At 34.0% G+C, this 22425-nt stretch overlaps 1 protein-coding gene and 1 non-coding gene across 2 annotated transcripts in view; one reads left to right on the plus strand and one right to left on the minus strand.

The window, feature by feature from the left end:
• Nucleotides 1-22425, minus strand: part of UNC13C (unc-13 homolog C) — a 650594-nt gene that overhangs the window by 447918 nt on the left and 180251 nt on the right. The gene's annotated exons all lie outside the window — the stretch shown is intronic.
• Nucleotides 5177-5283, plus strand: LOC136377775 (U6 spliceosomal RNA). The gene has a single exon (XR_010746406.1). It is a non-coding gene; the product is annotated as a U6 spliceosomal RNA (small nuclear RNA).

Below are 22425 nucleotides of genomic sequence, written 5' to 3' on the forward strand. Positions count from 1 at the left end.
CTTAGTTGTGTTTTTATATTCTAGATTATGATTTTACAACTGTGCTAGGATAGGTAACTGACTTAGGCTAGGGTGTGTTTTGATTTACACCAAAATTCAGGTTATGTCACTGTTGTTGGAATGAAACTTTGTTTTAACCTGAGGACCCCTGTAGTTAACCAGCATCTAGAGATAAATCATTAGAAGATAGAACTTTAAAGAAAAGAAGCAAAGGGAAACAAAACTGAAATCAAGAACTAGAGTAAACAGGAACAAACACTACTGAAAATACAAAAAAGGTTAAGGAGGATAAGATTGAAAAGAGTGAGCAAATTATAATGAAAATAAATTCAGCATACAAAAGGCTTACAAATAAAAAGGTAAATATGGAAGTCCAAGGAAAAGTGATCTCATTTATGTATATTCAGTGTTCCAAAGGTAAAAGGCTACAATAATAACAGTAATAATATATTTTAAGATAAATTATAAGTTTCTAGAAATAAATGCAGGTTTAAAAACAGTTTAAAGATACAACATGTTCCAAAATTAAAAAAATAAAAGCCTCAGTACAATATGAAAGTACATCTTATTAAAATTGCTGAACTAGAAGTAAGTAGGCAAAGATACTAAGTTACCAATAAAGGGGGGAAAGCATTTATCCTTAGATTCCTACATAGCCACATTCAGAATGTAGACATGCTAATATGTATATTAGTGAGGATGAATTCAACTAAGACCTAAAAAAGAGATGATGGCAAGATAGGAGGCAACATTATATCATTGTAACTGTCATATAAACACAACAATGGGTATAAACATTTCTCTATATAGAAACACACACACACACACACACACACACTACAAAGAAAAGAAATCAGCCTGAGCAGGCAGTGGCATAGTGGATAGAGCATTGGACTGGGATGTGGAGGACCCAGGTTCAAGACCCCGAGGTTGCGAGCTTGAGTATGGGCTCATCTGGTTTGAGCAAAGCTCACCAGCTTGGACCCAAGGTTGCTGGCTCGAGCAAGGGGTTACTTGGTCTGCTGAAGGCCCATGGTCAAGGCACATATGAGAAAGCAATCAATGAACAACTAAGGTGTTGCAATAAAAAACTGATGATTGATGCTTCTCATCTCTCTCTGTTCCTATCTGTCCCTATATATCCCTCTCTCTGACTCTCTCTCTGTCCCTGAAAAAAAAAAAAAAAGAAATCATAGGTTATAAAATGAAAAATGATAGAACTAAGCATGTTATATAACTAAGTATAAAGGGTTTAAATATCATAACATTAGATCAAAACAGAATTCAACTCTATTATATGTAGAAAGATACACCTAGAACAAAATTACTAAATATAAAAATCATAGTCTTTGCAGCACTGTTAGTAATAAAAGAAGACTGGAAACAACCTAAGTGTCCCTCATGAATACTAGGATACATTATACAATGAAACACTACAAAGCTTCTAGAAAATGTTGCAGTTCTATATCTATTAGTATGGAAGAACCCCTATGACACATTAAAAAATGCAGAATAGCATATATGGCATTCTACCAGATTTTTTTTTCACATGTACATAAAAATGTTTGTAATGCTTGGAATATCACTAGACAGACATGCAAGTAAATGGCAGCAGTGGTTGTCTCTAAGGAAAATGAACATGTGGCTGACTAAAAGAGATTGAGAGAGTTATTTATCATTATGTACTTTTGTTGCATTTTTAGTTTTTGAATATAGAATGTGGGGCAAAAGTAAGTTTACAGTTGTGAGTATGCAAAATATAGTTTATTCTTATATTATCCTTTGATAATTATTGTATTATTTTCCATATCAACACTGTAAAACTCCTTTTGCCCCACCCTGTATGTATTGCCTATTTTTAAAAGAAACTATGTTTTCAAGCAATAACTTTTCAAGTTAGTAGGTCTTGGGTTTGAGTCTTGATTTTGCTACTTATTTGTGCAGTAGTTTATTATAAAAGAATGGAAGTGTCTGGCTGAAGTAGGGCTGCTATAACAAAATATCATAGACTGGCTAGCTTATAAAACAAGAAAAATTCATTCCTCATAGTTTTGGAGAATGAGAGGTCTAACATCAAGGCACTGGTAGATATAGGATTCACAGACAGCAATCTTTTTCAGTAATCTCGCCTGGTCTATGTTCTCTTTACGGTCTCTATTATAGGAACACTAATCCCATTCATAAGGGCTTATAGCAGGAAAATAAATCATATGGTTAAGTATCTCTCTCTGTCTTTCTTTCTATATATATGTTTATCAATGTAGTCATTTTAACCATCCTCAGGGATCAGAATACATACTACCCTATAACCATCACGAGTAAGGCACTGTCACACGGAACATTTTCATAGAATTTTTTAGCATCAGTTCTGGCCCCAAGCCTTCTTATGCAAAAACATTAACTGAAAAGAAGACCATTTAGGCCCTGGCCGGTTGGCTCAGCGGTAGAGCGTCGGCCTGGCGTGCGGGGGACTCGGGTTCGATTCCCGGCCAGGGCACATAGGAGAAGCGCCCATTTGCTTCTCCACCCCCCCTCCTTCCTCTCTGTCTCTCTCTTCCCCTCCCACAGCCAAGGCTCCATTGGAGCAAAGATTACCCCGGCGCTGGGGATGGCTCCTTGGCCTCTGCCCCAGGCGCTAGAGTGGCTCTGGTCGCGGCAGAGCGACGCCCGGGAGGGGCAGAGCGTCGCCCCCTGGTGGGCAGAGCGTCACCCCTGGTGGGCGTGCCGGGTGGATCCCGGTCGGGCGCATGCGGGAGTCTGTCTGACTGTCTCTCCCCGTTTCCAGCTGCAGAAAAATACAAAAAAATAAATAAATAAAATAAAATAAAAAAAAGACCATTTATCTGAAGTTTTATATCATATTTAAATATTTTATTCCTAATTATTAAAGTCAATTCTATCTACTATTATTCCTTCCAAAATGTTTTTTATACTAAAATGGATATCTATTGACATAAAATGCTATAACAATACAGCTGTGAATGGTACTAAAAACTTGATCTGCACATGTTCTAATAAAAATTTTTGTAAGTAATATTGACTCATGACCAGGAAACTTCTTGAGTTAAATAATTCAGTTTTTCTCTTAATGATATTGCTTCTGTTTGCCCAAAATATATAGAAAATTGCCTCTAATGCTTATTCATTCTGCTTATGTTGACATATCTCCACATACTAATATACTCTTAAAATTTCCTAATAACTTTAGTTGGAGTAGTTACTACTATGGAGCTCATTTTCTTAATAGTTATAAAAGACTCAGTAGGCAACTGGTGCGAAGAAGGTACAGTTTTTCTTGGAAGTGCTATTAAAATAAATTGAATTTTTGAAAATGGTAACATCAAAGAGCTCACTTTTTAAGGAAAGAAATTCTAAATAAAATATGAACTGGATAGCTGAACACTCACATCCTCCAACTCATTTTTCTCGTGCATGCTGAGGGAATATTTATTTTCTGGATGAAAGGAAAGAATATCCTCTGTCACTTTTTTTATGTTCTACTCTGATTCCAGACACTGACTATTGAACAAAGAAAATGAACTTCTCATACCTAAAGAGCAGATGACCAGTACTTATAATAGCCAATAAGATGCCCCTGATATTCCATCCATATTTTGTTGGTGCAGAAAGCTCTAACTTTTCTAAAAATTGATTTCTTTGAATATCATTAAGCCAAAATCAACTTTCAAATCACTAAGTTCCTGACCTTTAATTTAGTTTTATCTAAATAGTATTAAGTAAACATATATATTGCTGTTAGAGAATTCATAAACTAACAATGCAAGAGAGAGCTTGCATTGCTCCCTGAGAAAAGCTCCTATTTAGAAAAGATAATAGTTAAGCAGTACTGATTTCCCCTATCTGTGATCAATTTTAAATTTCTAATGCATGCAAACATACAAAGAGAGTATCTAATAAATAGGATAATCTAGCAATAAGGTTTAAGTGAGACCACGTACCTAAAGCCCTTAGTAGAGCACCCGTCCAATTAGAGATGCTTAACAATGATAGCTAATATTATATACATATAATTGCTACAACAAAGCAGTAGTATAATTAAGAGCTTAGCCGCTAGACTCAGGCCACCTAGTTTTAAATCCCATTCACAGTTGCACGCATGAGTATTAAACTAATATTTGCAAACTGCTTAACAAAACCAATCACATAATGAATTAAAATATAGCTTGCTGTATTCCATCATCATTATCATAAAACCTTTTTATTATATTATTCTATTAAAACTATATATATGCTCCCAATAATACATAAAATCCCTTCTTATATAATTACTATTTGCCTGTGACCATTACATTAGTAAGATAAAAAATCAACAAGTATTTTACTTTTATATACATCACAACTAGAAAATTAACAATTTTTTGTTTTTTTTTCCCAAACAAGATCAATTTATGCCTTCTTGTTCAATTGGAATTAACCCCAACTGTAATGTATTTCTACTTAGTTTAAATGATGTAAGATGATTAAATATTGTTTACTGAGTGCTATATAATAACTTTCTACTGAGTTGTCAAAAAATTAAACTATTTTTATTAAATGCTCTTATGTACCAGGGACACTTAGCTAGATGCTGGGGAGTTGATGGTAAGTAAGAACACACAGACTGTGTCCTGGTGGCCCTCACCATTTTGTGGAGAGAGAAGACACTGATCAAATATTATACTCATACAGGCATAAATACAGCCAGCTGAGTGACATAAAAGAGACATGAGAACTTAAAAAAGTAAATCAGACTCATACATGTCAACAAGGTTTGTCTCTAGGACATGCTGACTGAGATTTGATGGATAAATAGGAGATAACTATGCAAAGAAAACAATAGGAAGACAACTCTGGGCAGAGGAGTTATCAGGAAAAAGGAGCAGTGGTAGAGACTAGACACATTTTAGAAGCTGAAAACCTTTATATTTTGGATATTAACACCTTATCAGAGCTGTTGTTTATGAATATCAACTGTCATTTGGTTGGTTGTCTGTCTTGTCAGTTTCTTTTGCTGTGCAGAACCTTTTAGTTTGACACAGTCCCATTTATTTATTGTTGCCTTTACTTCCCTTGCCTATGAGGTCAAACGCATAAATTGCTCTCTACATCAAAAGTCCATGAGTTTACAAAGCTCAGCAACAAACAACCAAACAATCCAATTTAAAGAAGGGAGAGAGTGCTCGCTTCGGCAGCACATATACTAAAATTGGAACAATACAGAGAAGATTAGCATGGCCCGTGCATAAAGATGACATGCAAATTTGAGAAGTATTCCATATTTCTTAAAAAGCTGGGAAGATGACATGCAAATTTGAGTATTCCATATTTCTTTAAAAAGCTGGGGTAGCAATATTTATATACAACAAAATAGCTTTTAAAACAAATGCTATAATAAGAGATAAAGAAGGTCACTACATAATATTAAAGGGAGCAATCAAACAGGAGGATATAACCATTATAAATATATATATGCACCTAATATAAGAGTACCTAAATACATAAAACACATTTTGATGGACAAAAAGGGTGATGTCAACAGCAATACTATATATAATAGTAGCGGATTTTAATACCCCACTGACATCAATGGATAGATAGATACTCAGACAAAAAATTAACAAAGAAATAGCAGCCTTAAATGACATACTAGATTAACTGGATTCAATGGATATTTTTAGAACCTTTCACCCCAAAGCAGCAGAAGAATATACATTCTTTTCAAGTGCTCATGACATTCCCTAGGATAGACCACATATTGGGACAAAAATAAGTCTCAATAAATTTAAGAATATTGAAAATATATCAAGCATCATCTCTGATCACAATGGCATGAAACTAGAAGTCAACTACAATAGAAAAATTAAAAACCACTCAAACACAGGGAGGCTAAATAGCATATTATTATATAACAAATGGGTTAACAATGAGATCAAGGATGAAATAAAAAATTTCCTTGAAACAAATGAAAATAAACATACAAGCCAAAATCCATAAACACAGCAAAAGCAGTCCAGAGAAGGAAGTTCATTGTATTATAAGCATATCTTAAGAAGCAAGAAAAAGCTCAAATAAACAACTTAACCCTGCACCTAAAGAACTAGAAAAATGACAACAAATAAAGTTCAGAGAAAATAAAAGGAAGGAAATAATAAAGATCAGAGAAGAAATAAATGACATAGAGGCTAAAAAAAAGTGATTCAAATGACCAATGAAACCAAGAGCTGGTTCTTTGAAAAGGTAAACATGATTGACAAACCTTTAACCAGACTCATCAAGAAAAAAAGAGAGAGGACTCAAATAAATAAAATTAGAAATGAAAGTGGAGAAATAACAACTAACATTGCAGAAATACAAAGGATTGTAAGAAAATACTATGAAGATCTATATGCCAAAAAATTGGACAACCTAGGTGAAATGAATAAGTTCCTAAAAACACACAATCTTCCAAAATTCAATCGGGAAGAATAAGAAAACTGAAACAAACTGATCACAACAAATGCAACTGAGACAGTTAACAAAAAGCTCTCAGCAAACAAAAGTCCTTGACCATATGCCTTCACAAGTGAATTTTACCAAACATTCAAAGAACTAACACCTATCCTTCTCAAGCTATTTCAAAAAGTTCAAGAGAAGAGAAGACTTCCAAACTCACATAATGAGGCAAGCATTATCCTCATTCCAAAACTAGGAAAAGATACTACAAAGATAGAAAATTATAGGTCATTATCCATGATGAATATTGATACTAAAATCCTCAACAAAATATTAGCAAACTGGACCCAGAAATACATTAAAAAGATCATAGATCATGATCAAGTGGGATTTATTTTTGGGAGGCAAGGCTGGTACAATACCTGCAAATCAATAAATGTGATTCATCATATAAACAAAATGAAGGATAAAAAGCACATGATTATATCAATAGATGCAGAAAAAGCATTTGATAAAATCCAGCACCGATTTATGATCAAAACTCTCCGTAAGTGGGAATACAAAAAACATACCTCAACATAATAAAGGCCATATATAATAAGCCAACAGCCAACATCATAGTCAATGGGCAAAAATTAAAAGCAATCCCTTTAAGACCAGGAACAAGGCAAGAGTGTCCCTTTCACCACCCTTATTCAACATTGTTCTGGAAGTCCTAGCCACAGTAATCAGTAATCAGACAAGAAGAAGAAATAAAAAGAAGTAAAACTGTCTTAATTTGCTGATGACATCATACTGTATATAGAAAACCCTAAAGTTTCAGTCAAAAAACTACTGGACCTGATAAACAAATTTAGTAAGGTGGCAGGATATAAAATTAATATTCAGAAACCAGTGGCATTTTTTTTTTTTTTTGTATTTTTCCGAAGCTGGAAACGGGAGAGACAGTCAGACAGACTGCCGCATGCGCCCGACCGGGATCCATCCAGCAGGCCCACCAGGGGCGACGCTCTGCCCACCAGGGGACGATGCTCTGCCCCTCTGGGGCGTCGCTCTGCCGCGACCAGAGCCACTCTAGCGCCTGGGGCAGAGGCCAAGGAGCCATCCCCAGCACCCGGGCCATTTTTGCTCCAATGGAGCCTTGGCTGTGGGAGGGGAAGAGAGAGACAGAGAGGAAGGAGGGGGGGTGGAGAAGCAAATGGGTGCTTCTCCTATGTGCTCTGGCCGGGAATCGAACCTGAGTCCCCCGCACGCCAGGCCGATGCTCTACCGCTGAGCCAACCAGCCAGGGCCACCAGTGGCATTTTTATACTCTAACAATAAACCGACAGAAAGAGAAATTAAGAAAACAATTCCCTTCATTATTGCAACAATGACAACAAAAAATAAAGTACCTAGGGATAAATTTAACCAAGGAATTAAAAAATTGGTACTTGGAAAATTATAAGACACTGTAAAAAGAAATCAAGGAAGATACAAACAAGTGGAAGCATATACCGTATTTATGGATAAGAAGAATAAATATCATTAAAATGTCTATACTACCCAAAGCAATCTATAAATTCAACACAATTCCTATTAAAATACCAATAACATACTTCACAGATCTAGAAAAAATGTTCCAAAAAGTTATATGAAACCAAAAAAGAACCCAAATGGCCTCAGCAATCTTGAAAATGAAGAATAAAGTGGGAAGTATCATACTTCTTGATATGAAGTTATACTACAAGGCCATTGTAATCAAAATAGCTTGGTACTGGAAAAAGAACAGACATACAAATCAATGGAATAGAACAGAAAACCCAGAGATAAACTCACATCTTCATGATCAATTGATAGTTGACAAAGGAGGTAAGAGATAAAATGGAGTAAAGACAGTCTCTTTAATAAATGGTGTTGGGAAAACTGGACAAGTACATGCAAACAATAAATGAAACTAGAGCACCAACTTACACCATTCACAAAATTAAACTCAAAATGAATAAAAGACTTAAATATAAGTCATGAAATCATAAACATATTGGAAGAAAACATAGGCAGTAAACTCTCCAATATCTCTGGTAGCAATAATTTTCCCAATATGTCTCCATGGCAAGTGAAATAAGGGACAAAATAAACAAATGGGACTATATCAAACTAAAAACCTTTTGCACAGCAAAAGACACCATTAACAAAATAAAAAGTCAACCCACATAATGGGAGATTATATTTACCAATACACCTGATAAAGGGTTAATAACCAAAATTTAGACTGGCCTGTGGTGGCCCAGTGGATAAAGCATTGACTTCTAAAGCTAACATCACTGGTTTGAAACCCTGGGCTTGTCTGGTCAAGGCACATGTGGAAGTTGAAGCTTCCTGCTCCTCCCTTTCCTTTCTCTCTCTCTCTCACCCTCTCTCAAAATAAACAAAATATAAAAAGATTAAAAATTTTTTATTAAAAGAAATAACCAAATTTTATAGAGAACTCCTAAAACTGAAAACCAAGAAGGTAAACACTCCAATTAAAAAAATAGACAAAAGAAATGAATAGACAATTCTCCAGAGAGAACATATGGATGGTCAATAGGCATATGAAAAAATGTTCAATGTCACTAATCATCAGAGAAATGCAAATTAAGACCACAATGAGATATCACCTCACAACTGTCAGAATGGCTCTCATTAACAAATCAACACACAAGTGCTGACAAGGGTTTGGAGAAAAGGGAACCATACTGTACTCCTGGTAGAAATGCAGACTTGTGCAGCCACTGTGGAAAAAAGTATGGTGTTTCCTCAAAAAATTAAAAATGGACTGCCTTTTGACCCAGCTACCCACTTTTAGGAATATATCCTAAGAATCCCAAACATTGACTCATAAGAAGATCTACACCCCCATGTTTATTGTAGCATTGTTTACAATAGCCAAGATCTAGAAACAGCCCAAGCATCCATCAGGGGATGAGTGAATTAAAAGCTGTGGTACATATACACAATGGAATACTATGTGGTCATAAAAAAGAAGGAAAGCCTACCTTTTGAGATGGCAGGACAGACCTGGAAATTATTATGCTAAGTGAAATAAGCCAGGCAGAGAGAGACAAATATCATATGGTCTCACTTATATGTGGAATCTAATAAACAAGGTGAACTGAGGAATGGAATAGAGGCAGAGGCGGGGTCATGAGGAGCAGAGGGACAGGACCAGAGAAGATGAAGGTATTAGATACAGATAACAGGACAGCAAATTCCAGAGAGTCAGAGGGAGGGGGACAAAGGAGGTGTGTAATGGGGGACATGTTGTTGGGGGGGTGAGGGTGTTATATTGAGTGGGACACTTGAATCCATGTTAACACAATAAATTTAAAAACTTAATAATAAAAAAGAGCCATGGAAAGTCATTAAAGAATTTTAAGTAGTAGGATGACATGAAATGTCCACAATTGAATTTTGGAACAACCTACTCTCCTCATGGTAGGTATAAAATCTTGGGATGGGGAAAAATGAATGTAGGCATACCACTTAGACTACAGTGGAAATCCAAGTCAGAGCAGGGGGTAATGGTGGAGAGAAAGAGAGATTTAGTACATAGTAGAATTTTGCTTTATTAGAAAATTTACTCTAAGAAATGGGTATGTACACATTTTCATAAATATTTTATATGTATAAATACATAAGTACTAGATCAACTTGATTTGTGTTAAAATGATACCACTCTGTTTTAGAGGGAAAGTGGAAGAGAAGATGGGATCAGAGAAGGGAAAGAGATTAGTGAAATTATATATATGTATAACGCAATATTATATAGAACAGGACAACAAGTTCTGGAGGGGAGGGGGAAGGAATTGGGGGGAGGTGGCAAAAGGGGGGCTAAGGGGAACACGAGGGGGAATATATTTGGTGAGAAACTTGAATATACGTAAACACAATAAATTAAAATCATAAATAAAAGTAAAATCACAAATAAATTAAAATCAAAAGGAGAAAAGAAACTCAAAAAAATAATCCCCTTCATAGTTGTAACAAAAAGAATAAAATACCTAGGAATAAACATAACAAAGAATGTAAAGGACCTATATAATGAAAACTACAAAGCATTGTTAAGGGAAATCAAAAAAGATACAATGAAATGGAAAAAATATTTCTTGTTCTTGGATAGGAAGAATAAATATAGTCAAAATGACCATATTTCCCAAAGTGATATACAAATTTAATGCAATTCCCATCAAAATAACAATGTCATTTTTAAAGAAATGGAACAAAAAATCATAAGGTTTATATGGAATTGTAAAAAACTACAAATAGCCAAAGTAATCAAAGGAAAAAGAGCGAAGCTGGAGGCATTACAATACCTGACTTCAAACTATATTATAGAGCCACCATAATCAAAACAGCATGGTATTTGCAGAAAAATAGACACTCAGACCAATGGAACAGAATAGAAAGTCCAGAAATAAAACCACATACATATAGTCAAATAATCTTTGATAAAGGGGCCAACAACACACAATGGAGAAAAGAAAGCCTCTTCAACAAATGGTGCTGGGAAAACTGGAAAGCCACATGCAAAAGAATGAAACTTGACTACAGTTTGTCCCCTTGTACTAAAATTAATTCAAAATGGATCAAAGACCTAAATATAAGACCTGAAACAATAAGTTACATAGAAGAAAACATAGGTACTAAACTCATGGACTTTGGTTATAAAGTGCACTCTATGAATTTGACTCCAAAGTCAAGGGAAATGAGGGCAAAGATAAATGAATGGGACCACATCAGACTAAGAAGCTTTTGCACAGTAAGAGAAACTGACAACAAAACAAACAGCCAGCCAACTAATTGGGAGATAATATATATTTTCAAACAACAGCTTAGATAAGGGCCTAATATCCAAAATATACAAAGAACTCATAAAACTCAACAGCAAACAATCCAATAAAAAAATGGGAAGAAGACATGAACAGACACTTCTCCCAGGAAAAAATACAAATGGCCAATAGATATATGAAAAAAAGCTCATCTTCATTAGCTATTAGAGAAATGCAAATCAAAACTACAACAAGATACTACCTCACACCTGTTAGATTAGCTATTATCAACAAGACAGGCAATAACAAGTGTTGGAGAGGCTGTGGAGAAAAAGGAACCTTCATCCACTGTTGGTGGGAATGTAAATTAGTACAACCATTATGGAAGAAAGTATGGTGGTTCCTCAAAAAATTAAGACTAGGACTACCATATGACCCAGCAATCCCTCTACTGGGTATATACCCCCAAAACTCAAAAACATTGGTACGTAAAGACACATGCAGCCCCATGTTCATTGCAGCATTGTTCACAGTGGCCAAGACATGGAAACAACCAAAAAGCTCTTCAATAGATGACTGGATAAAGATGTGGTACATATATACTATGGAATACTACTCAGCTGTGAGAAATAATGACATAGGATCATTTACAATAATGTGGATGGATCTTGATAACATTATACTGAGTAAAATAAGTAAATCAGAAAAAACTAAGAACTGTATGATTCCATATATAGGGGGGACACAAAAATGAGACTCATGGACATGAACAAGAGTGTGATGGTTACCAGGGGGAGCAGAAGGGAATAGAGGGAGAGGGTGGGAGGAAGGGAGGGGCACAAAGAAAACCAAATAGAAGCTGACAGAGGACAATTTGACTTTGGGTGATGGGCATACAACATAATCAAATGTCAAAATGACTTGAAGATGTTTTCTCTGAATCTATGTATCCCAATTAATCAATGTCACCCTGTTAAAATGAATTGTCTAAATAAAAAGGGATGTTAATTAAAACAAACAAAAAACAAAGTATCAGCTAAAGTAAAAAAAATGATACCACTCTGTTTTTAATTTGTGTATTTTAGCTCATAATATTTTGATAATTAATGGCAATGTATATTAAGTAATTTTTAAATCAAAGATCCACTCTTTTTTTTCTCAACCACATAATAGAGATTTTCTCCAAAAGGCTAAAGGTAATAAGTTATTCTGATATGAAGATGGTATTGATTCATCCTTACTACCAACCCACAATTTTTTTTACCACAGTGGTGTGAATTTATTTTGTTATAATATAAAAATTATAACAAATTATTTACCTTGAGAAGAGTTATATTGTGTGATATAAAGTTGAGAAAAAATTTGCTTTGAAAATCCCAAAATATGCTGTGTAATTGAGGAGAACAATTTTAATGCAGTCATGTGCCACCTAAGGACAGGGATACGTTCTGAGAAATGCATTGTTAGGTGATTTCATCATTATGTGATGAAATCAGAGTATAATTACACCAACCTAGACGGCACAGCCTACTCCACACTGACACCTCAGTTATGTGGTGTAGCTTATGGTTCCTAGGCTCCAAGCCTATACAATACAATACTGTACAGAGCAACATGTGATTAAATCAAGCACAAGAGAGAATGATACAATCAAAAAACATAAACAGAAAATACATAAGGCTGCTGCTGGCATAACTGGGAATGTGGTTTTACAGTAAACTTCTTTTATAAATAGAAAGAATATACTCTAAAATAAAATAAAATATATGGTAAATGCATAAACCAGTAGCAGTTGGTTATTATCATTATTAGGTACATTATTAGTACATAACTGTATGTGTTATACTTTTATACACTGGCAGTGCAGGTTTGTTTACACCAGCATCACCGCAAACACACAAGTAAAATGCTGCACTACAGAGCTCTGATGAGTATGACATCCATCATTAAGCAATAGGAATCTTTCAGCTTTATTATAATTTTATGGGACCACCATCGTATATACAGCCTTGTTGACTGAAACATTATGTGGTGCATGACTGTACTGCTGTACTTGATTCAACACATTTTTCTATGGTTTAAGACATAACTTTTCAAGTGTTAATTATATACAAGCACTTATTTTCTCCAAACAATTTCAGTGAAAGAAATTGAACTTACAGAGCATAGGGATAATGAATCAAATAAACACTAGTAATTTCAACATAGAAGACAGAAGACACTTTGACTTTGCTTTCTTGTTAACTTTCTTGTTAGCATCTCTCACTTCCGAAACAAAACAAGAGTAATGAAACTAAATCAGATACAACACTTGTTGTGACAGAAATGCATAGACTGTATTTCATAGAGGATGATCCTGAAAATTTGTCATTTATTTTAATATTATCTTTATAATTTTTATTTATAACATTTTAGAAGTTATGAATCTAGTTGCAATTTTCTTTCAAAACTGGTTAAACATTCCTTCCTCAGCTATTTCATCCTTTCAATATTTAAGATGCAGCTAATTGTCTGATTCTTTGTACAGATTCTAACAAAATGTCTCACTCTAACAAAATCAGATTTTCCTTCCTTTGTGCCTCTGCTCAATCCAGCATGTACCTCTACTCCACTACTCTCACTGTCTGCAATAATACATCTCTAATAATAAATTGAAATGCTTTTTTTCATTTCCTTATGTCTGATGCCTATCACAAAGACTGGCATATATGTATTAGGTACTCAATAAATACTCATTGCATGAATGGTTGAATTTTATAATATGGTCCATTACTCTCATTCTCCAGAATGTGATTTCAATAACACATGTCAGTCAGTCAATTTTATAAATTCTGTATGTGGGTAAATTTCTTTTTTATTTTAACAGACACAGCAATATATTGATCCTTAATAACCCTGCCATTACATGTGTAAATATTCAGGCAAGGCAAATAATAGTACCCATTTCCTCAGAAAAAGTATTGAAGAATTATATATGTATTAAAGTAAAGCTCTTTAAATTAATCTTTTGTTTTCTCAAGACATGTTGCTATACCCTGGTTTTACAGAGAGTTGATAGCATTGTCAGTATTAAATCCAGATTGTCTAAATCCAGAAAATATTTTCTCTACTTCCCTGTGATAGTTAATGCTAGTGTTTTCCAAATGTCTATCATCTGTGTACAATCAGTATTACTTTTAGTATTTTTAAATCAACTTACTTTGTAGGTTAAAATAAAACTCTATATTACTATTATATAATAAATGGAAAATCAGTTTTATAATATGTAATATTTTATATTCATTGCCACATCTTTGGTCCCTTTATTCCACCTTTCTTACCTTCTTTTGATGAGTCAAATATTTTTCAATATTCCCTTTCCTTTTATTTGCTTTTTTGTGTTATTTTATTATACTGGTTATTCTAGACACTAAAACTGCATCCTTGCTTATGAAAGTCAACTTCACATTAGAACTTTTATCACTCCCTGAACAATGAATGGGACGTAATATTTTAACTCCACTTACACAATATTGTGGGCATTTATTTTGTTGCAACATTTGTTATAGACCACACATGACATTTTATTTACCTTATGTAGTCAATATTTTTATAACTACATACATATTTTCCTTTTCATGATCTTTATGCTACTATTTTTCTTTAATCTAAAGAACTTTTAGTGTTTCTTGCAGTACAGTTATGCTGCTAAATTCCTTCAGTTTTGTTAAAGAACATTTTATCTGGTTACACTGTTGCACAGAATAAAATTCTAGGTCAACTTTTAAAATATTTTTTGCAATTAAAAATATTTTATTTTCTAGCTTCTATAATTTTTTAAAAGATCAACTATAAATTGCATTGCTTATCTTTTATCATAACATATATAAAATATACATATTTTAGAAATATATAAAATATAGAAAATCTGCTTTTGAGATTTTATCCTTTTATATGATATTTGACAACTGAACTATAATGTACCTTCTTAAGATTTTCTTTTTATTTATCTTGCTTGGGATCTGTTGGGCTTTTGAATCTGTGATTTGATGCCATTAATGATTTTTGCATAATTTGTTGGTATTTTATTTTTAAATATTAATTTTCCACCTCTTCAATGTTTCTCCTCTCTCAGAATTCCAATTGGACATATATTTGAATTTCTTACTATAACTCACATTTTTCTTATGGCTTTCTCTATTTAATTATTTATTTCTCTCAGAGTTTCACTTAAGCATTTTTAATGGGCCTAGCTTTAAGTAAATTTATAGTATCTTTGCCATGTCCTTCCACTTGTTAAATCCATCCAATGAGTTCTTAATATATATTATGTTATATAGCTCTCAATGTCAACTTATATATTTCAATTCTCTGTGAAATTATCTACTTAGATATTCAGTGTACCTTCTGTTCTTTAATATATTAATAGGTTATTTTAACGTTTGTACCTACTAAATCCAATATTGTGTTATTTGCTTATTTTGTTTGTTTCTTGTGATTATTGGTCACATTTTCTTGCCTATTCATGTATCTAGTAATTTTTTATTTATGTACACATTGTGTATAAAAGAAACATAAAGTCTGTGATTGATTTTTCTTCCAAGACACAGTCCTCCTTTTCCTCTGTAAGGGACATAAAGTGTGGATGGGTAATCACTTCCACACAATCACTGTTTGAGATAGGTCCTTGGCTGGGGTAATGTTTTACTAAAAATTACTTCTGATTCCTTCTTGTTTGTCAGGCATGTCTCACGCTTTTGCCTCAGAAACTAGTAGGTCCCTAAACACCTTACCTTCTGTCTAAATGACTATGAAACATTCAGTCTTTGTAGCTTGTGAGTTATACTATTCAAACTTCCATGACATGCTACTTCCAAATTTGGAATATGTCTTGAGAAGATGAACTGTGTGTTTGAGGCAGACCTGCTTCTCAAGTGAGATTTTATGTTGTCAATTCTGAGAAACTATGGGAAAATGTCAGGCTTCCCTATAAAATGTCCTAACTTTCATCTTGACACCAAAATTCAGCCAGTGAACCAGAGGAAAACACATAGACTTTTGGAATTTCTAGAGTTTCTAAAATGTTTTGTTTAAATCCTGCACATAATATTAATTTCATTTTCCAATTTATGTAAGCAAAGCCTGATCCTTTAAAAAATATATATTGATTTTAGCCAGAGAAGAAGGGTGGCGATAGAGATGGAGGGAGAGAGGGGGAGGGAGAGAGGGAGAGGGAGAGGGAGAGGGAGAGGGAGAGGGAGAGGTAGAGGGAGAGAGAAACTGTTCCTGTATATGTCCTGACCGGGGATCAAACCCCCAACTCTGTGCTTCAGGTGATGCTCTAACCAACAGAGCTATCCAGCCAAGACCTGATCCTTAACTCATACTAAGAATTGGTCATTTCTCCCAGGGGAAAAAAAAACAAAAACAAAACAAGTGTCCAAATTTGCACGTTGGAAAAGCTTGTCCCTATAGGCATTTCTGTTCATTTAATCCTCTTTGTTCCACACTTTCTTTTTTTTTTTGATAAACTATATATTAAACAGGTTATTTAAGACTCCAAGTGTTACTCTTCTATTAGCTGACACTTTTTGTTTAAAATTTGGGTGGGGATACATCAAATCTAGCAATTTTTAAGTTGATTTTTTAAAGACAACCAAGAGCTGCTTTCAAGGCTTATCAAAGCTATTCTGACTTGGGTAGGGAAATGCATAGTGAAAAAGGACCCCTATTTTCTTAGAGGGGGTTTATAAACAAAATATCTATATATCTGCTGTAAGTATTTTTACATATTCAACTTATATCCAATGACCAATTGAATACAGGATTCTACAGCTTAAAAATTATGCCTCATAATCAAATACATGGTTACTGTATTGGAAAATTATAATTTTCTTGCTTAAAAAGTATTATGGTGGAAGGTAATGGGAAAGAGGGAGGAAATTATAGGGTTTTATTTTTTCTTAAATCAGAACTATGCTCAGAGACAAATTTCATAAGCAAAATGTTCAGAGTAATGATTCCTGTAGAATTAGAGCCCACAAACTATTAAAAAAAAAAACAAAAAAAAGAAAGAGAAAAAATATTTAATAATACTACCTACACATGATGAATAAAACGGCATTTTCTCTGTGATAAAAGAAAATCATTTACTTGGGAATAAAATAACAGAGCTTTTATACCTTACTAACTCAAGAAGAAGATGTACACATAGTAACTGAATTTCCTATGAGATATTCAAATAAAAAATGGACATTGTTTGAATGTAATCTTTAATGACAATATAATCAACTCCATAATATCAAGTTTAAAATATTAATTTATCTTGAACCAAAAAAAATGCTTCTGCATGTCTGAACTTTGGAAGCAGAAAGGGAAGTGTTTTCAAAAGAAGACTGCATTTGTACTTCCTGGGCCCATGAGATTTGTAAGTTATCTTTAGGACTTCCTAATGCAGAACTTCTCCTATAGTCACCTCCGTGTTATCAAGAAACCTAAAATAAAAGGAGATATAAGACCCTAAGTGATCCCTACCCCAGGATCTCCGACTAATAAAATATGCAGGAACTCCAGGAGGCTGGAGGGTAGACACACTATTTCCAAGATTTATTTAACTATTTATTATGTCTGAGTGTATATATGGGATGATTAAACAAAAACTTATTTTTTAGTTACCAAAAAAACCAGATCTACAAAAGCTAATATATATTGGAACAAAAGTAGAAAAATAAAGTTCTGCTTATTTCATTCCACTTTTCTTCTGAATTTGTTTATGGCTTTTCTCTAACCTTGTAGTGAGGATAGACTGATAACTCATTTCAGAATTACAATGTAGTTATATTTACTTGATCATTTCATATATGTTTATATTAATATACATGCTTCATGTAGTCCTCTTCCAGAGTATGGAAAGTTGCCTTAGCCATTTGTGTGCATGGGTGCTTATGAAATCCTGAATTGTAAAAGATGACTTCAGGTATTAAAGGAGAACACAATGCATTAATGTAGTCATTATCCCAGCCTACACACATAGTACCTCTGGAAACTATTAGAATCACCATTATTTTTTATTACTTTTGATGGCAGAGCTGGTAGTAGCAGCATTTTATAGAACAGATGCTGTATAGAATAATTTTTCTTTAACTGTGTTAACCCTTACCCATGTGTATGGGGTGATCCTAAAACGTGTCATATTGTTAAGTCTAGCTGAGTTTTTAAAGATCATTCTTTAGACTGCCTTTGAAACATTTTAGGTTTTCAGCTTTTGAGGCTATAACCAGAGAAATGTATTTATTTGGGATATTAAAGTTACACAACCTAATCAGCCGCCAGTTTAAAGATAGCTTATTATATCAGTCTCAATGCTACTGTTCTTCACTTGATAAAGAATATTATTCTCTTCACCTTAACTTGATTTCTTCATCAGTGGTATTTATGCTTCTTCTATAACACTGTAAGATGTCTTTAATAAATAATTTGTTATTTTTTTCTCCATAGAACAAATCACTACTGCATGGTGAACCAAAAATTTAATTCTAGATCTGATATTTTAGTCTTCAAATATTGAACCCATATCATATTTATGCTTTTAAAGTAGTATTTGGTAATATTAAATCTATTCTTCAATGTCAAACTTTTATAAAAGATAGCTCTATTGGCTTAAACATTTTTTTTTACTTTCTTGATGTTACTGTGGATATAAATTATTAGAAATATTATTTTCTTCTTAAGAACCTTTTCATAAAAAGCTTAAGCCTTTCAATAATTGTTCTAGTCTCATTACTTGATATATATTTGTAGAAACATTATAATAAAAGGAGAATAGAGGCTAAAGGAGATATTGCAAAAGGTGATAGTAGGTTACAGGGTCAAGGTAAACCAGATCTAAAACTCCAAAAGACTGAAGCAAAAAGAAAGAACAGACAACCGAAGTCAAAAGACAGATTGGTTCTTTGATGGCAGATAATCCCAGAACATTCCCTGGAATTGGCTCTTATCTTCCAAAAATCATTGATTCATAGTGTGATTTAGAGATGCTATCATAAAGTAAAAACATTTTCTTATCTATCATTGAAAACACCCACATAAAATTTGGTAGAGAATAAAAACTTTGAAGATTGTAGTTAAAAAAATTATATTGAACAGCCTATTTTTTCAGGATAATTCAATCTATGATTTCACAAAATTGAAATAAAGGATAATATAAAAACATAAGGAAAGAAAAGTGTAGACACCTATACTGAATCTAAAGGGCAGATGGTTTGTCTAAGGGTTGGGATAAAAGAAACTCTATGTATGACAGACATTATTTTAGGCACTAAAATATGTTGGATAATACTGCTTCTCGAACAAACTATGGCAACAGTCAAGACTTTGTATATTTTTCATTTTACTATCCATGGTAGACTATTGTGTGGTCCTACTATTTATAACTAGCTTATAGCTAACAACATGATTTAATAACATGAGTCCACTGATTATGAATTTGAATGTTGGGACTATGTCAAGTCATTAAATCATTTTCTAAACCTCAGCTTCTGTAATATCCCTCTTGAAATGGTAAGGATTCTTGGACCACAATAGGGTTTTGGGAGACAAGGTGGCCTCATTTCCTCTCATCTCACCTCTATTCAACTCTATCCTCATTTCTTCACAAGAGGATAGACACTTATTTTGGTTGGTCAAGTTCATAATGTTAGGTTGGTTATATTTATAACAGTCTAGGGTCATTTTGCCTTAAAATACAGCTTCCATGTAGTGATTATACACACAGGTAATTATTTTATTCTCTCTTCCCTTCTAACCTCTATCTTTCACTCTCCTGGCCCCTAATTTCTACTTCCAGAAATGGTGGTTTAGTGGATTCAAATCCTACCCAGCTGATGCTATTACCTTCTATTCACTCGAAGACCCTAGTATATTGTCCACTGAAGTGAACAAATAATGGTATGATTCCAATATTTATATCCTGACTTTATTGAGAGGCTGAGACACACTTAGGTCTCCAGTTTAAGCTACATGCTCTGTATCAGCTTTGCAGAATATCCTACATTAAGGTATCAAACACTGGTTTATGTATTAAGAACTTTATACTCTGAATTGGCAACTTGGAATTCCATGTAAAGAAGAACTGATGGCGTGATGCGATTTAAGAATTTCAAGGATTACTAGCTACTATGCCATCAAATATAATTTAACATTAAATAACATTAAGGAGTTTGGACAACTTAATTGATGAACTAACCTTTGAGAGCAATCCGTTCATTGAGAGAACCAAGCTCTAAGTCAAATAACTATGACTACAGCTGATATTAGGTACACAAGAAAGAGAATTCTTTTGGAACTAGGGGAGACTCATCTTAAAATTATGGGTTTTAGGTCTACCGTTTTAAATTTTTTTTTAATTAATTCATTTTAGAGAGGAGAGGGAGAGACAGAGAGAGAGAAGAGGGGAGGAGCTGGAAGCATCAACTCCCATATGTGCCTTGACCAGGCAAGCCCAGGGTTTTGAACCGGCGACCTCAGCATTTCCAAGTCCATGCTTTATCCACTGCGCCACCACAGGTCAGGCCAGGTCTACCGTTTTAGGGGGTACTGGTAGGGAGAGTAAAATATTGCTATTGATGCTAAAATGGCCATTATAGATTCTGTTCTTCTTGTGCTTGTTTTGCACCTTTCTCCCCCTTTTGTCTGTTTGTAAGCCAGGGCTCATAAATAGTTTGCTTTCCATGGAAAGTTAGTTTCTGTTGCAGCAAGAAAGTAAGTGGTATAAATGAAATATATTGCTCACCAAAATTAGAGGATATTTCAAACTGAATATGAAATGATAAAACATCCCCTAATTTTTGTGAGCAGTATATTTTGGTCCCGTTAAAGTAATGAAAGTTAGTTAGCTAAGGCTTGGGAATCAAAAAGCTAAGATAAAGACACAGACCACTGTTTCTCACTGGCACCGAGACCACAGTATGTAGCAAGTATAAGTAGGACCATGTGAGGTCAATAGGCTGAGGTTGGCAAAAAGATTTAGCATAATTAGCAAAATTAAAATTTAGTCTTATATGTGGTTTTCTCTAAATAAATTTAAAGACTGTACAAAGTTTGTGAACTTTGGACAGTTGGCATCTTTGTAAAATTGACACCAAGATACTATCACTATCTCACTTGCTCTGTCTGTATGTACACTCAAATTATTCATGACTAGAAAAGGTAACATGAAAGTTTTATTTTGATCATGAAATACTGTTACTCTGGAGGAAATAATGGGTTTTGAATTGTGTAGGTCAGACTCTGGTAGTATAATTCTCTATAGCTCTGTTGACTCTTAAGTGTTTTGGGCAAGCGGGACTTGGGACAAACTGTGTCCTGAGTAATTAAATGCTGTAGATGTTACAGAAGCTAACGTATTCCAATGAACAATATCCTTGGCTATCGATCCCAAAGAAGGAACAAAAACTGCCTCAAGCTTCTGAGACAGAGCATCATATAACCAAAACAGTGAAAACTAGGAAATAGAAAAGCAATGAATTTTGAATTTTAACAATTTGGAGACTTCAGTTTCTACATGAAAAGTTAGGTAATTTGATTTTAATTTCTTTGGTAGACTTCAGTAACAAGAGTTTATACTGCTCAAATGTGGAGCATTTTTATTGCTGGACTTTTCATATTTTGATTAGGTTATTATTCAACTTGTTGTTGTAGTCTTATAATTTAGGTCAAACAACATAGTTGGAGATTGTTGATATGAATGAACTTTTGGTCTGAAATGCAGAACAGCCATACAGTTAAATTAAATATGGCCCACCTCATGTTTGCAGTCAGAATGCAGAAGAACCAGGGTATATATAAAAGAATAGCCTCATCATTGTGAGAGCTAGGCCCCTTAACTATCAACAGGCTTTAGTCCAATGGATCAGGAGAAATAAAGAGTAGAAGAATGTAGACACATGGATCTTTTGCTTCCTTTCAGCATATCAGGACACTGTCACACACCTCTTCAAGCTCACTCACACCATTTCCATTTCACTGTTGCTAATCTGATTAAAGTAATTAGAATTTAAAATATTTATTTGGTTATGTGTGCCAGTGAGCATGGTCAACATGCATTAAATGCCAAGAATCCATTGTTCTAACTCTTCAATTCTCTTTTATATGACAGGTCCTGCCTCCTGCAGCAAGTGGCATAATGCCTCCAGGTATTCTCACTGTTTGTCCAGAAGTCTAGAAA

The sequence above is a fragment of the Saccopteryx leptura genome, chromosome 6 (assembly GCF_036850995.1).
Source record: "Saccopteryx leptura isolate mSacLep1 chromosome 6, mSacLep1_pri_phased_curated, whole genome shotgun sequence".
NCBI lineage: Eukaryota > Metazoa > Chordata > Mammalia > Chiroptera > Emballonuridae > Saccopteryx > Saccopteryx leptura.